Below are 15091 nucleotides of genomic sequence, written 5' to 3' on the forward strand. Positions count from 1 at the left end.
ACTCGGTAGTTGCCTCTAACCTTTCTTTCAAATTTGAAAAGTAACTTCTTAAGCATTTATTTCTCTCTATGCAAACCTCATTATCCTTATGTTGTGGAACTTGAATTGAAGCTTCCTCAAGCCATTGTCTACAATAATACTTACTATGCAAATTATAAAGTATATAAATAAGTCAATTGAAACTTGAAAGAAAAAGTAAATAAAATAAAAGGAGTAAATTAATTAAATTTTATCAAGGATTGGGTGAATGAGCCAAACAATGAAGAAGTGTGTAACTTTTAGTCCATCTATCAATTAAGGATGAATGTTAATTTAACTCCTTACCCTTTTGTTGATATATTACTAACTTCACTTCCTCAATCATAGAATCCTATTTCATATAAACTAATTGAAGACTTGAATTATTAGTATCACAAGAACTTAGCATATCATAAATAGGCTTTGTAAAACTTAAAACATAATCAACTTTATCTCACCATCTATCATTTAAAATTGTTTCTTTCACAATTGCAGCCCTTTTAACACCATCCTCCTTATAGTGAGACCATTCTTCACTAATAACAATATATTGAAGATCATGCTTAAGAGTTCTCATTCTTTTAAACATAGTAATGGTTGAGGCAAATCTAATCTCAACAATTGCAAGTATCTTCAAATGCACAAATTGATTAAACATGGCTAGTCTCGTAGAATGATTCATTATAAAATTTTTAATAAAATAAGCATAATCAACAACATTACAAATTCAATTACACTCACTATAAACAACCTCATTAGTTGGCGTATTTTTTGGTGCACAAATGTTTTTGAAGGCAAGATTTAAAGTGTGTACAACACATAGTATCCAAAAATATGAGGATGGATAGATTCAATAGTTGATCTAGCTACCTTGCAAACAGGAGCACTATTAGTAATGACTTGATTAACATTTTGTGATCCAACCTCATCAATAGTAGACAAAATTAAATTAGCAATATAATGTTTGTCCTTATATTCACTTGAACCATCAATAGCTTTCAAGAACATAGGTTCCAAGCCCAAAGCTGCCATAAAGTTGATCAATGGTCTTCTTTGTGCATCAGTCCAACCATCAGTTACTATACTTATACCCTTTTCTGACCAAGTATCTTTTATAGGTTGAAGTAACCTTAGAATGTGAGTCTTTTCTCTTTGCAACATACTAGTCCTTATAGCATTATAAGAAAGAGGAAGAAATTCCAAAGTAGAAGTGTTTGTAGCATATGCGAATTCACTAATAAAATAAGGATTTCTTACAAAATTGAATGTTAAACTAGAAAAATAAAACATTCTAGCTATTTTACATGATAAATGGTCTCTTGCCTCATTATCAAATGCCCTTCCTAATGGCCTTTTAGTTCTTTTTCTTCTCTTGCTCCTATCAGCTATAAGGGGTTTGAACTTGTAATTTCAATGGGCAAAGGAACTTCCACAAACTTTGATTTTTTTACTAGTCTCTCTTTCAAGTTGTTTCATCTCTTGCAAATATTCATCTAACATAGATAAACAAATAGTTATACCGAGTGTCCTTTCTTTCAATAAATGAGATTTCACTCTAAAATAAGAACTCTTGTAGGTTCCTTGACAAAAGTTGCAACGGCAACTTACATTTTCTTTACCATTTTTTTTACTTTGTAGTAAAGTTACATAACCCCAAAGAGGATTTTCTCCCTCAATTGATCCCGTGAAAAATTTACTGGTCAAAGATGTCCTAAAACCACTACCAGACCCATTACTAGAATATTATAATTGCATTTGTTACAAAATAAATTAATAAACTTGACTCACTAATTTATTTCATATTTCAAATTAAGTTTAGTGTTACACACGAAATTAATCACAGATTTGAAATTTACCTTGGAGCAAAGATTGGGAGTAGAGATGAAGTAGAGATAAAGAGCAGAGGTGAATCACAACTAAGGATGAAGGTGATATGTAGAGGTTGGAGGTTGGATGGAGGTGGTGTGCACAAGTTGGAGGTTGTTGGACACTGGTCATAGCTGTTGTTGATCGTTGCACAATCACCGCTGCACGTTGAGGATAAAGGTGGTGTGTGGAGGTTGGAGGATGGATGGCGTTTTGCAAAGGTTGAAGGTTAGATGGAGGTGCTGTGGGCATGTAGGAGGCTAGAACCTGGAAGGTGGATTACGAAAATGTTGGGAGAAAGAGACGGGTCAGGATTTTGGGCTCAAAACAAAACCTAAACTAATTTTTCCCCTAAAATCTACCTTTTTCCGCACCCATTAACGTATCCGCGTACCTATAGACATAGCAAAGTTTTTTTTGTTTACAAATATTATAGGATTTTGAAGAAACAATAGGGTTTTGAATCCCAAGACTTCATAGGTGGTGACTTAGGCATCTTTTCTTTTTAACACCTTTAATCTTGGTTTTGACCAGTCGTTAATGACTATTAGAGCTTTAGGAGTATATCTTAGGATCAAGAGCTTTTTTCGTCTCTTCTTTATTAGAAACTTTTCTAGTTTGAATTTACTTTTTAAATAATTATGGATTGTTTTTTGTTGTTTGTGTTTTCTATTATATTATGTTTAGCTAAATCCATAGCTGGGGTTATGATGAAATCTTTGCATGATTCTATGAGATCTTGTGATTAATGATAATTTCATTTTTTTTCTTGATTGATATTTATTTTATTACGCTATATTTATATGTTTAGAATTGACAACTCTTAAACATACTATAATTAATTATATTATAGGTGATCATATCACTTTTAATTAATGGATCTGTATGTTAAAATGAGACAAATGATTAAGTGGAACAAATTTAGTTTTTCTCTTTCAATTATTAAATTAACAGTTTATAGGCTCTATATGCTTTCTATTCCTTTTACCTTTCATTTTCGTCTTCTTTTACTCAAAACTTCATCTTCTTGCTACTAACACTAATCATCCACCTCCAAATCTCAAATCATAAACAAATCAACTTTCTAAATATCTATTTTCCATCTTTGACAGATTTAAACGCGAAAGAACCTTATTTTTAGATTGTGCATTGAGATTCTAGAACACGATATTTTTGTTAGTAAGGCTTTAGAAGTCAGAGTAGCATGAAAAATCTATAAAATGAAAACTGGGAAATATGGATGTTTTTCGTTTAGATTTGCCAAAGATTGGAAACAAGTATTTAAAAAGTTACGTTGTTTATGGTTTGGAATTTGTGGGTGGGTGTTTGGAATCATGAATTTTAAGTATAAGAAGATTAAGATGAAAGAGAGGAGGAAGTGGAAGATGTGCCGGAAATAAGGTCAGAGATCTGAGGAAGACAATGAACAATACCGCACAACAATACACATAGCGTAAATACAAATTTTTTAAATTTTTTTAATGGAGTTAGGGTTTTTAACAGGAAAAGACCTATTTGAAACTTTTGTAAAATTTAAAGAAATAAAGTGAATAAAAAAATGTTAGAAGATGAAATCAAATTTTATCTTAAAGTTAAGGGACAGAAAGACTAATTTTGCCTATTTGAATTTATACTTCAATTTAAAGATTTACACTGAAAGAAAATTTAAGATAACATATAATATACATCAATCTCTTATAATTTATTGGACAACTGAAGGCAATATAAATTACATATCAATGTTCCAAAAAAATGTATAATAAAATAAAGAAATAAAATTAAGTAATTAAATGTTTAGTTATTTAATTTAACAAAATTAAGAATTTGACTTAAAAAATTTAAAATATGAAATTATATTCATTTAATAAAAGGAATAAATATTTAAATTAATTAATGAAGATAATTATTTAATAAAAAATAAAAATTATTACATGTTTATATTGCACAAGACCCAAGATATCACTGGTATATAATAGTCTTACTAATTTAAAACATATAAATATAAAGATGGTACATAATAACGTTACGAATCACTGTGTTAATTAAATAATTTTTTTAATTTAATTTAATTAATTAATAAGTAAGTAAATAAATTATTTTTTATAATAAAAATAGAGAAATACTTGGAAAAGTGCGTTTTTTATTAATCATTAAAATAAAATTATTGAAAATATACTTAAACTAGTGATATAATTAATTAGAGATAAATATGATGAGTCTTAAAAATTTATATTATTTAATAATTTAATTGAAGAATATTATAGATGATAAATTTTAATTGAATAAAACAATAATTTAATTTGTTAATTTCATAAATAAAGTTGAATTTTCAAGTACATTGATGGCGTATAAAAGATAAAGTAACATTAGTATACATAAGTTTTGACAATTCATAACGTATAAAAGTAGAGTAATTACATATTAACATTATAAATTTGTTTGATAATAAAATAAATTTAATTTAATTTAATTGATCAATTAGTAATATGGTAATTTAAAAAAGGAATATATTTTAATTAATTGTTAAAATAATTATCTAATTGATTAAAAATAGAATATTATAAATAAATATCGCATAAAATCTAGGTAGCATAGGTACATGTAGGTTTTATCAATTTATAATACATGATGAAAGAAAAATTATATGTTAGTATTATAAATTGATCTAAGTACATTATTTTATTATGTTATAATGTTTAAAAGAAACTATAATTTATAATAGAAGAGTCTAAATTAAATTATATCTACTTTCTACAGACAAAAACCAATATTAAGGATAAAAAGGTAAAATAATAATAACCAATTAACATAGTAAATGAATGATTAAAATGAAAGCAATAAAGTTTGATTCATATTATAATAAGAATTTTAAATTTTAAACATTATTCTACTTATCTTATCATTAACATTAATATTAATATATGTAAAAGACTAATATTTATAACGTTAAGAAATAAATACAAATATTATTAACTGAAAATTTTTTTAGAAAGAAAGATAATTAAATAAATAAAATATATGATATAAATAAAAATTATTGTAAGAGTGAGTGCATTATTTCTTTTTATTATTATTTACAAAATATATATATGGATTTAACTTTAAAAAATGAATAAGTATTTAAACAAAAAATACAGTATGGGTGTCATTTAAATGTGTTTTTTTGCCATGCGTGTAAAGTCGTGATAGATTAAGTATCATTGTTGTGCCATTTTTTTTTTAAAAAAAAGAACTTATAATGGGTATATATATGAGACATTTTTAGCAAAGATAATATTTAAAGCAATTGACAAAAAAAGAAAAGAAAAGAAAGGATACAACAAATATTAAGTAACTTTGTCATAATTGAGGATAGTTCTGATATTTAGTTCCAAGAGGAGGTGAGGGAAAAAGATAGAAGAAGAAATAATAAAAGGGAGAAGGAAGTAGTATGATGCATATTATTCAAATATGTAAAATGGTAAAAGGGAGAAGAGGATAATAACGAAGATATCACAGTTGAAACCAAGAATGAGGATATGTTTTAGTATTTCTTTTTTTTTTCTTTTTTCTATTATATTTAAAGATTGAGAAACTATGGTAAATATTTGTCATCAATTTTGTTTAAATGTTCTATATTTTACCATGAATTTATGGGTATTTGTTAATAAAAAATAGAAACAATGATCTATTATACACAAAAGCACAGCACAAACTATGATATTAAAATAAAATAAAATACTTAATTCTATGAATTTGCTTTTCAACTTATAATAGAATCTTCTCTTTTATTGTTATTTTTTTTTCTATGTTTGCTTCAGTTTTTATTTCTTTTTTATGTTTTCATTTTTTACTTTGATCTTTGTCTCCCTCAATATTTGTCCTTTCTTTTCCTCTCTCTATTTTATCTACCTTTTTTATCCCCCACCTTAAAGTCTTTGTTGCTCTCTATTTCTTATCTAGAAACAAACAAATTTATGATATGCTTCCTTTCTTGTGAATGAAGTGGTTTTTTTTTCTTGTTTATTTTCCTGCAATTTTTTTTCATTTTCAAAAGTTAAATATGATTTTATTGCATTTGTTAATACCAATTTTGTTATTCTTAAAACATAATTGTTTCTTTTCTGGTTTAAAAAAATAGGATATATATATATATATATATATATATAGAAATTAAAATTATTTTTTTAAGGATAAAAATTGGTATTCACAATTATCGGAAAACATACATAGCTTGTAAATATTGAAACAAATTATATTATTGTGATACCAAAGTACATAGTACTTCAAACTTGCTTGTTTACCTTAAAAGTTATTTAAAATATACATATGTCCTTAACAATAACCTTATCAAAACAATCATTAATTTTACAAGTGAATAGAATAGTGTAATTGCAACATGTCAAAGATTTAATGTTAAAGTATATAGGAATACATTATCTATTTGTCACTATATATGAATAATTGTTTTATGTAGTTGATGATGGGGTTTAAGTATTTATATAGACATTTACAACAACAATTTTTTTTATAGTGCCTTTAAGGTATATTTTGGCTAAAAATTACTTTTAAGCATATGTTGAAGAAAAGTTTTAAGTTGATGACTTTTTTAAATCAAATTGTAGTAGGGTTACATTAATTACTAATTGTTGGATGTTGATATGAAATTTGAATTACTTGACTCTCATTACACATTTTATAGACATATAATGAAAATATCATAAAAAAATTAAATAGTTTATCTAAAGTTATCCCAAGGGAGAAACCACAAGGAGACATGTGGAGGAGGTTTTAAAATAATAGTCTCAAGATTGTGTCTATCATCACCGTTTATAATTCATCATTATTTATAATGCATCAAGTAATGATGTAGCTATGGTATATTTAAAAAAGAAATTATAGAATATAAATGATTGTGTTAAAAGGAGAAATTTTTCACATAAGGTATTGTGCACATATTTTGAATCTAGTTATCAATGATGAGTTAAAGGCCATGCACTCTTCTATTGCAAGCATTTATAATGTAGATGTAAGGTCTTCACCTCAAAGACTTGTTTTAACAAATGTATAATGCACTAGGATTTCATCCTAAAAATCAAATTTTCTTTATGTTCCAGTTAGATGGAACTCTACCTATATGATGTTAGATGTTGTAGAAAAATTAATAACTTGCTTTGGAAAATCTTGAGTTTGAGTACCCTATATTGATTAGGAAAATACTCAAATTTTTGTAATAAATCTCAAAATTTTCTATCAAACAACTAAGATGTTTTCATCATTTTCACATGTGACTATACATTTTGCATTTTACCAACTTAACCATGTGCATTATGAACTTGTTCAATCTTCTATGAACTACAATTTTGTTTTAATCTCCATGGAGTCAAAAATAAAGAAAAAAAATATAATAAATATCAGAGGAACATTTTAAATATAAATTAAGCTATTTAATTTGGTGTTTATCCTCATAGAAATTGAGGTATGTTGAGTCATCATTTGAACACATGTATAGAAACAACCTCATCTTTTATAATGAGTTATCAACTAACTTGAAGAGTAATTTGTTTATAATGTACACTTAGTATGTTGCTACCTATTAGAAGCATAATAAGATTGATCAATCTAATCTTAGTCTGATGGAATGGATTTGTGTCTCAATATCTAGTTCTTCTAAAATTTTATCACATCTAAAGAGCAATTAAGAGAATAAAATTTTATTGATAAAAAATTTGAGTTAGAAAGTTACTTAGTTGAATCATGTGTAGGTAGGATGTAACACCTTAAATTTAATTTTAATTAAATAATAATTTTGCAAATTGAATAACCAAATTTTTATAAAAAGATTTTGAAATAAGTGAAGGATTACAAATTAATATCAAATAACTGCTACAGGACTAGTTCAATTACAACAATTTCAAAATAAAATTTAAGTTTTATAGCAGTCTATCCGTCCTTTCACTGAGTCCAGTGTTGATCGTCTTGATTACCTGAAAAATGAATGTAAGAGTGAGTACTCTACACTACCCAAAACACATAGTCAACGTAGAGTCTCACCTTCAGAACATTTTCAATATATTAAACAAATACAATCACAAACAACATTTCACATCTATAAGTACAATACACAAACTCGTGCATACGTATCCCAGCCATACTCACTCTGGCACTGTGATCACAGACTTTCACTATGAATGGTCGCTAGTTACCCCCGCCTCACAGATACCAGGTGGGCAGTCACAGGTCGTTCAACAAAGGTAATGGTAAGAGGTTTGGTCAGGAAGAAAGTGTGTGGCCCATGGTGCACCTGTTCCACAATCGGTGTCACCACTACTCCCTCTTCTCCAAGGTATTTTTACCGTCCTCATCTTCCACACCCCTAGTCTATCGCTGAACCATTTACAGCACATTACAACGGTGTTAACACGCCTCATTCACATACATTTCACTCACACACGCAATATTCATGCTTACACACGGCACACAACCTACATTCAATTCACATTACACGGCACATAGCCCACATTTTATCCACAATATATGTTACATAGCCTTTATTTATTCACAATATCATTAAGTCACCAATCATTGGCATTCCATCATACACAATTTCTCCCACGGGGCCTAACTATTCTAGCACACATCACATTGCATACCAATTTCCATCAAACACACGATTTCTACTCCCTATTTCAGTCACATTGCATTAATTAACAAAACACACAAGAATTATAATACATTTGAGATAGGTAGAGTCTCCCTTTACCTCGGATTGAAGACCCACATGCTAAATCTACCAAGAAGTACTTCCCCTCACGGATTTCGTCCTAAACACATAGAGAAACCCCACGAGAACCCAAGAAAAGTCAAAAACAGAGAAAAGGAGATGAGAAATAGAATCCTAACCATTAAAACTCACCTCCAAGCGTTTCCTACACGGATTCAACCTTCAATCATGCTCCCGAACGATTTTGGAGGTAATTTAATCTGTGGAAAAGGTTTTGAAATTAAAGGATCGAAGGAATTTCGAAGGGAGAGGGAGAAATAACTTTCCTCTAACCCTAACACCTTTAAATCCTTTTCTGGTTGCAACACTCTCGCTGCAGCGAGATATTCTCACTGCAGCGAGGGGACCTCGCTGCAGCAACACACCCTCTCGCTGCAGCAAAAATATCAGACGAAACTACACTCTGGTTTCTGCAGAATCTCGATATAGCGAGACCTTTTCGCTACAGCGAGACTGTACTAAGAAATTCATCCTAAAATGTCGCTCTCTTGTTACAGCAAGACGTCTCTTGCTACAGCGAGAATATGACAGTTTCAGTCCTTCCTCCCAGGGCCCTCTCAGTACAACAAGAATTCTCTCGCTGCAGTAAGAACAGCCCAAAATCACACCCTTCACTTAGGCACTCAGCCTATTTGAGCCCTATCCAGTCATGCATACACACAATACACACATCCATATACTTAATAAACATAAACATCATTATCAAGTAAATCAACACACACATATATATATATATATATATATTTAGATTATATAAATAACAATAATTAATATTACCAAAAATTTGGGGCTACATAGGAATGATAAGTTTAATTTACTGCTTTCTTAGATGGACGTAAAGTTTTAGATACATTTACAAGTTTTCTAAGCCAAAACATAATAGAGGCAACTAATCTTTGCACAAAGTTTCTAAGACCATATTTGAGGTATCTTCAAGAATTATAGCGAGTAATTATTTATTTTATATTTTTTAAATAAAATATTTATTTTTATTTTTATTTTTATATTTATAAAATAATTTAATAGTTTCATTTCAATATTTTTAAGAGTTGAAAAGTGGGTTAACACATTTTATATTTGTAACAAAATAAGTTAGTCATTATCTTAGTCATAACATTACGAATTGGTTCCATTTTTATGTTCAAATTATTCTTAGCTTTTACTTATGTTATTATCTATTAATTACTAAATTATCAATTAATTTATGATTCATTTTATAATTTTACTTTTCTTTACTTTTTACTTATTTTGAGTGATTTTTAAGATACTATATTCATTTGCTCAAAATTTAATTAGTTTATAACTCCTTTTTGTGGTTAGTTATTTAAATTTTTATTTTTCTATTTAGTCAATCAATTTAATAATTTTTACTAATATACTTGTACTTCTAGTTACGTGAGTTTCCATCAAAATTTAAGAATTTAATAAGATGTGTTGCAAGTAATTATTTAAATATTTTGTATTTAGTTTTTGATGGCTCATGTGAGTAACATAAAATAATGACTTTATTAATTTCATGATCGATTATTCTTAATTAAAGTTCTTTATTACGTTCTTGATAAATTTGTATCCTCATGTAAATGAGAGAGCTTAACAATGTGAACAATTTCATTTATTTAGATTGATTATTGCAACAATTTTTTGCAAGGAATCACAAAGTATACTTTCCAATCTTGTGTTTTTGTCTTTCTACTTTCTCTTTTATTACAAAGTTGTTGCTTATATATGCACTTCCATTTGCTAATTGCTATGTCAATTATTTGTGTTGTTGTATTTATGCATATATAGAAAGCAGTATCCTTTAACCACTAAATTTCTGATTGTTTTTTTAATTTATGTTAGGTGAACACCTTTTTCTTAGTGATAAGTGATGATAGCTAGCGTTGACTAGCTAAGGTTGCTAAGCTAAATACTATGCATGGAGTATGGACGTTTTTTGTCCTATGTAATATAGCTTATATGTTATTAATTATTATTTTTGAGAAACTATCTAATAGTGTCTAATCACATATTTTTATTTGATGTATAAATTTTAAGATTTTGTCAATTTATTTTAGAAACAGAATGGTCTAACATGATTTTCTTAAAGCCATTTCTTTTTATTAATCCAGCTTTATAATGAACACTTTTAAGTTTATTATTTATTGATTCAATTGACAAATTAAAGGCAAATATACAAAAAATTTATTAAAGTAATTTTTTTTGCCTAAAAAGACCTATTACTTGGATGACCCACCCAAAAATAATCGTTACTCGCATAACCAAAACTTGATTTACTCAAAACCTTTAAGGGTGGAATTGGGTCAAAAAGTTACGTATAATTAAGACTAAATTGAGCTTTATTGGTCCGAAATTAAATTCACTCGACCAATACAATAGTTTTTTTAATGGGATGTTTAGTTACATATAATTATAACATTAAAAAAAAAAAAAAGCTAACATGCAAAGTTATAGGTGGAAGACTTAGGTTTGTGTGTGGAGAAGAGAGCGAGAGCACTAAAGTTGCCCATTCTAAAATCTCAATTTAAAATGATAAAGGATAAAATTCAAAAATTTAAAATTAAAAAATCTGCTTTCAAAATTTAAATTCAAAATTCGTCATTATGTTTTTATTTTAAAAAATTTTCTTCATGATTTGACGTATATTAACAAAGTTGCATTATCATCCCTTCTTATAATAAAATCAAGAATAATTAATGTTTGTATGTCTAAAATTTAAAATTTCTTCATTTGTGATTTTTTTTTATCACAAAACAAAATTGATTCTTTGTTTCATTAAAACTGAAGTTTATATATTATATTAACTAAATAGTTCATATTTAAATAAATAAAATGTTGATAAACAAAAAAAAAATGATTAAAATAATAAAACATTTCATTTTTAATATAAAGAGAAAAAGAAAGGAAGAAAGAATAGAGAAAAATGTATGAAAAAAATACCTATAATTATAGAAGTAGTCAACTTTTTTTTTTTTTTATTAATATGAAGTAGTCAACTTTGTTAGCGCAAAAAAGAAGAGATTTATAGTTACTGAGTTAAACAATATTTTATCTTTATCTGAGTTTATATAATTTATAAAAACGGTTAACACATAATTATTTTTCAAAGGTGAATTTAGAGAATGATTACTTAATAACTACTCTCCAAAGTCATATTTAGTGAGAAATTACATATTAAATATTCTCTAGAATCACCTTCAAATAATACTTATATTATTTTGTTCTATACTTAACTATTTAAAAAAATGTAAAATGATGTAGTGACTTAATTACAATTTTTTTAATTTTTTTAAATATATGAATAAATTTAATAAAATATATTTTTAGTCAAGGTTTATATAAAGGTAAAATAAAAATAATATAAATGTAATTCATTTACAATTTGATTAAATTTTAATAAAAATTATATAATCTTTAAAATTTGTCAATTGGTTTTTATATTGTCATTTTCTTAATCGTTTCAATAAATTGAAATTATTTATATTAGTTCTTGAATACTCCCACCGAATACACCTTATATATCTGGTTACTATCTACTCTAGGACTTAGTATATGAAGCAAAATATCACATGTTGCCTGAGCAATGTGTTTGGAAAGTTTGGCGTATGGTCACTACCTAAAGGCATGATTGGAGGCCTTGGGAGCTGCATACAGACATGTGCCCTCCCAACTGCTCCATTGCCTTAATGCTCATTTTAATTTTAATCTGTATTTTTTACCTGTGTTGTTTTTATTTTTTGTTAAAAATTCTAGGAGGAGAAAATGAGTTCATTTTAAGATATGATAAGCTTCTAAACTGAAAGACTATTTACATTTATTTCTCCTTAAAAAACTAAATGGAAGTTCAAATTTATGTTGCTTTTAATTATTTCAACTATTATATTATATCTATTTTTTTTAAAGTGTGCCTAAGAGTAGAGACACATTATAAAAAATTATATATAACATTTTTATTATAAATCACATGATAAAATATTAATAATTTAAAATTATTTAATTTTTAATAAAAATTGTTAATTTTTTATTATTTTTCCTAGAGAGGTATTAACAAAATTTGACATTATATACCAATTTTGTTCCGCTACTTGTTTAAAATAGTTTTTCTTAGAAAACTTGTTAATATTCAATCATACATTCACAAAATATTACGTGAGTTTGCCCTTCTATTGAAACTATGTTGTGAATTTATGTTTTATTGCCTTAATATGCTCTAAGCGAGAAAAAAAGGACAATTAAATTTTCCGATATTATTGGTTTGTTTCATTTGTAATATTAGTAATAAGACTGTATCATGGTTGTTCAAAGTTTATTTTCTATTCGTGCATAGTCAATTTTTAGCTTGAAAAACATTTACGAAATTTTTTAGTTTGTAATAATTAAAAACTGTATGTTATCTTTATATATTTAAATCATTCTCACCTTATTTACACACACACACACATAAAGGCTTGACTAGAAAAAAAAAAGTGATAAAAAAAAACCGAATTTATTCAACTCAAATTGACTCAAAATTTATTCCTAATTGGAATTGATTTTCTATTATGAATTAAACGAGTTAGAATTCGGACAGAATGCAAGGAGCAAATAAGTAAAAAAAAACAACTATATATGACCAGCACACAACTTTAAAGCAAAAGAAAATACAAAAACTAAAAGTAGGTAAATACAAGAATAATTGCGAAAGAACATGGGTTCCCATTAATTCTAAATGAAAATTGGCTCATTTAATTGTCAATGGCTGGGAAACGAGGTGAAGCGAAAGAAAGTGTGTGAGATTATTCGCTCTGAAGGTTTGGAGTTTTTAGAGATTCAGGAAATAAAACTTGAGATGGTTTTATTCAGGTTCTAAACAGAGATACGTCTGATCATTGTCCCATTATTCTAAAGCACAAAGTGGTTAATTGAGGTCTGAAGCCGTTTCGATTTAACAATTGTTGGTTGACTTATAAGGGAGTTGTGGAGGTGGTGGAGGAAGCATGAAATAGAAATATTACCCTTCCATGGGCTGCCTAGAGAGCTAGTCAGAGGTTGATGAATGTTAACATTTCATTAAAAAAAATGAAATATTGAAGTGTTTGAAAATATTGATAAGGTGATTTCTGATTTGACAATTGATTTAAGCTTGATTGATGATAAAAATTCTGTGATGAAACTTTTCGATGTGGAAAAGGAGCGTCAACAGATATTGGTAGGTGATATTTGGAAGGATAGGAAGAATAGGGAGAGTCTCACAGCCCAAAAAGCTCGGGTGCGATGGGAGAAAGAGGGTAATTTAAATACAAAGTTCTTTCATTTGTGTGTTAATGGGAGGAAGCGGAAATAATATACATGTGCTTCAAATTAGAGAGAGATGTGTTGAAGAGGTTGATGAGATTAAAGCAGGTGTGATGTCTTATTTTGCAGATCATTTTAGTAGTAGAGGTTGGCTTCGACCTACTATTGATGTTAATGATTTACCGAGAGTCTCTGTTCTGTAGCATAAGGGGATTGTTAATGCTTTTTCGAAGGAGGAAGTGAGAAGGATGATTTTAAAGTGTGAGGAGAATAAAAGTCTAGGGCCTGATGGTTTTAATTTTGTGCTCTTTAAGAGGTTTTAGGGGGTGATCAAGGAAGAAGTGATGAGTATGCTTACTGAATTTTTAGAAATGGAAAACTACCTACGTCTTTGTTATCCTACTTTGTAGCACTTATGCCAAAAGTGTCTTGCCTACAACAAATATCTGATTTTTGGCCTATATCATTGTTAGGTTGCCTTTATAAGATTGTTTCCAAACTTTTGGCAAATAGGTTGAAAAGAGTTCTAGATTCAATAATTTCGGAACAACAATCAGCCTTTATCCCTAGAATGAACATGTTAGATAGTGTGTTTGTGACTAATGAGACAGTTGATTATGTGCGAAGGCATAACAAGAGTTGTTTTGTGTTAAAGCTTGATTATGAGAAAGCTTATGATTCGGTGAAGTGTGAATATCTTTTGTTTATGTTATGTAGCTTTGAATTCTCAGAAAAATGGGTCAGTTGGATGGAAGCTTGTGTGTGTGGGGGTAGCATGTCATCTTTTATTAATAGTTGTCCTACATTGGAGTTTCATATTGGGCGGGGCCTAAAACAGGGGATCCTCTTGCCCTTTTTCCTTTTTTTAGTGGCAGCGGAAGAGTTATGAGTTCTTATGCGGAAGGCAGTGGCTTGTGGGTTGTTCTTTGGTGTGACGATTGGGGTAGGGGGACCGGATATTTCTTTGTTGCAGTTTATGGATGAAACATTGATTATGAGATAGGCTTCAGTTCAGAACTTGTGGACTTTGAAAACAATATTACGTAGCTTTGAGTTAATATCAAGTATGAAAATTAACTTTAATAAAAGTTGTGTATTGGAGATTAACACTAGCGATGACTTTGAAAACTTGGCTGCAGAGTTTCTACATTGTAAGATTGATAATTTCCC

The sequence above is a fragment of the Abrus precatorius genome, unplaced genomic scaffold (assembly GCF_003935025.1).
Source record: "Abrus precatorius isolate BTA unplaced genomic scaffold, Abrus_2018 Scaffold2, whole genome shotgun sequence".
Classification (NCBI taxonomy): domain Eukaryota; kingdom Viridiplantae; phylum Streptophyta; class Magnoliopsida; order Fabales; family Fabaceae; genus Abrus; species Abrus precatorius.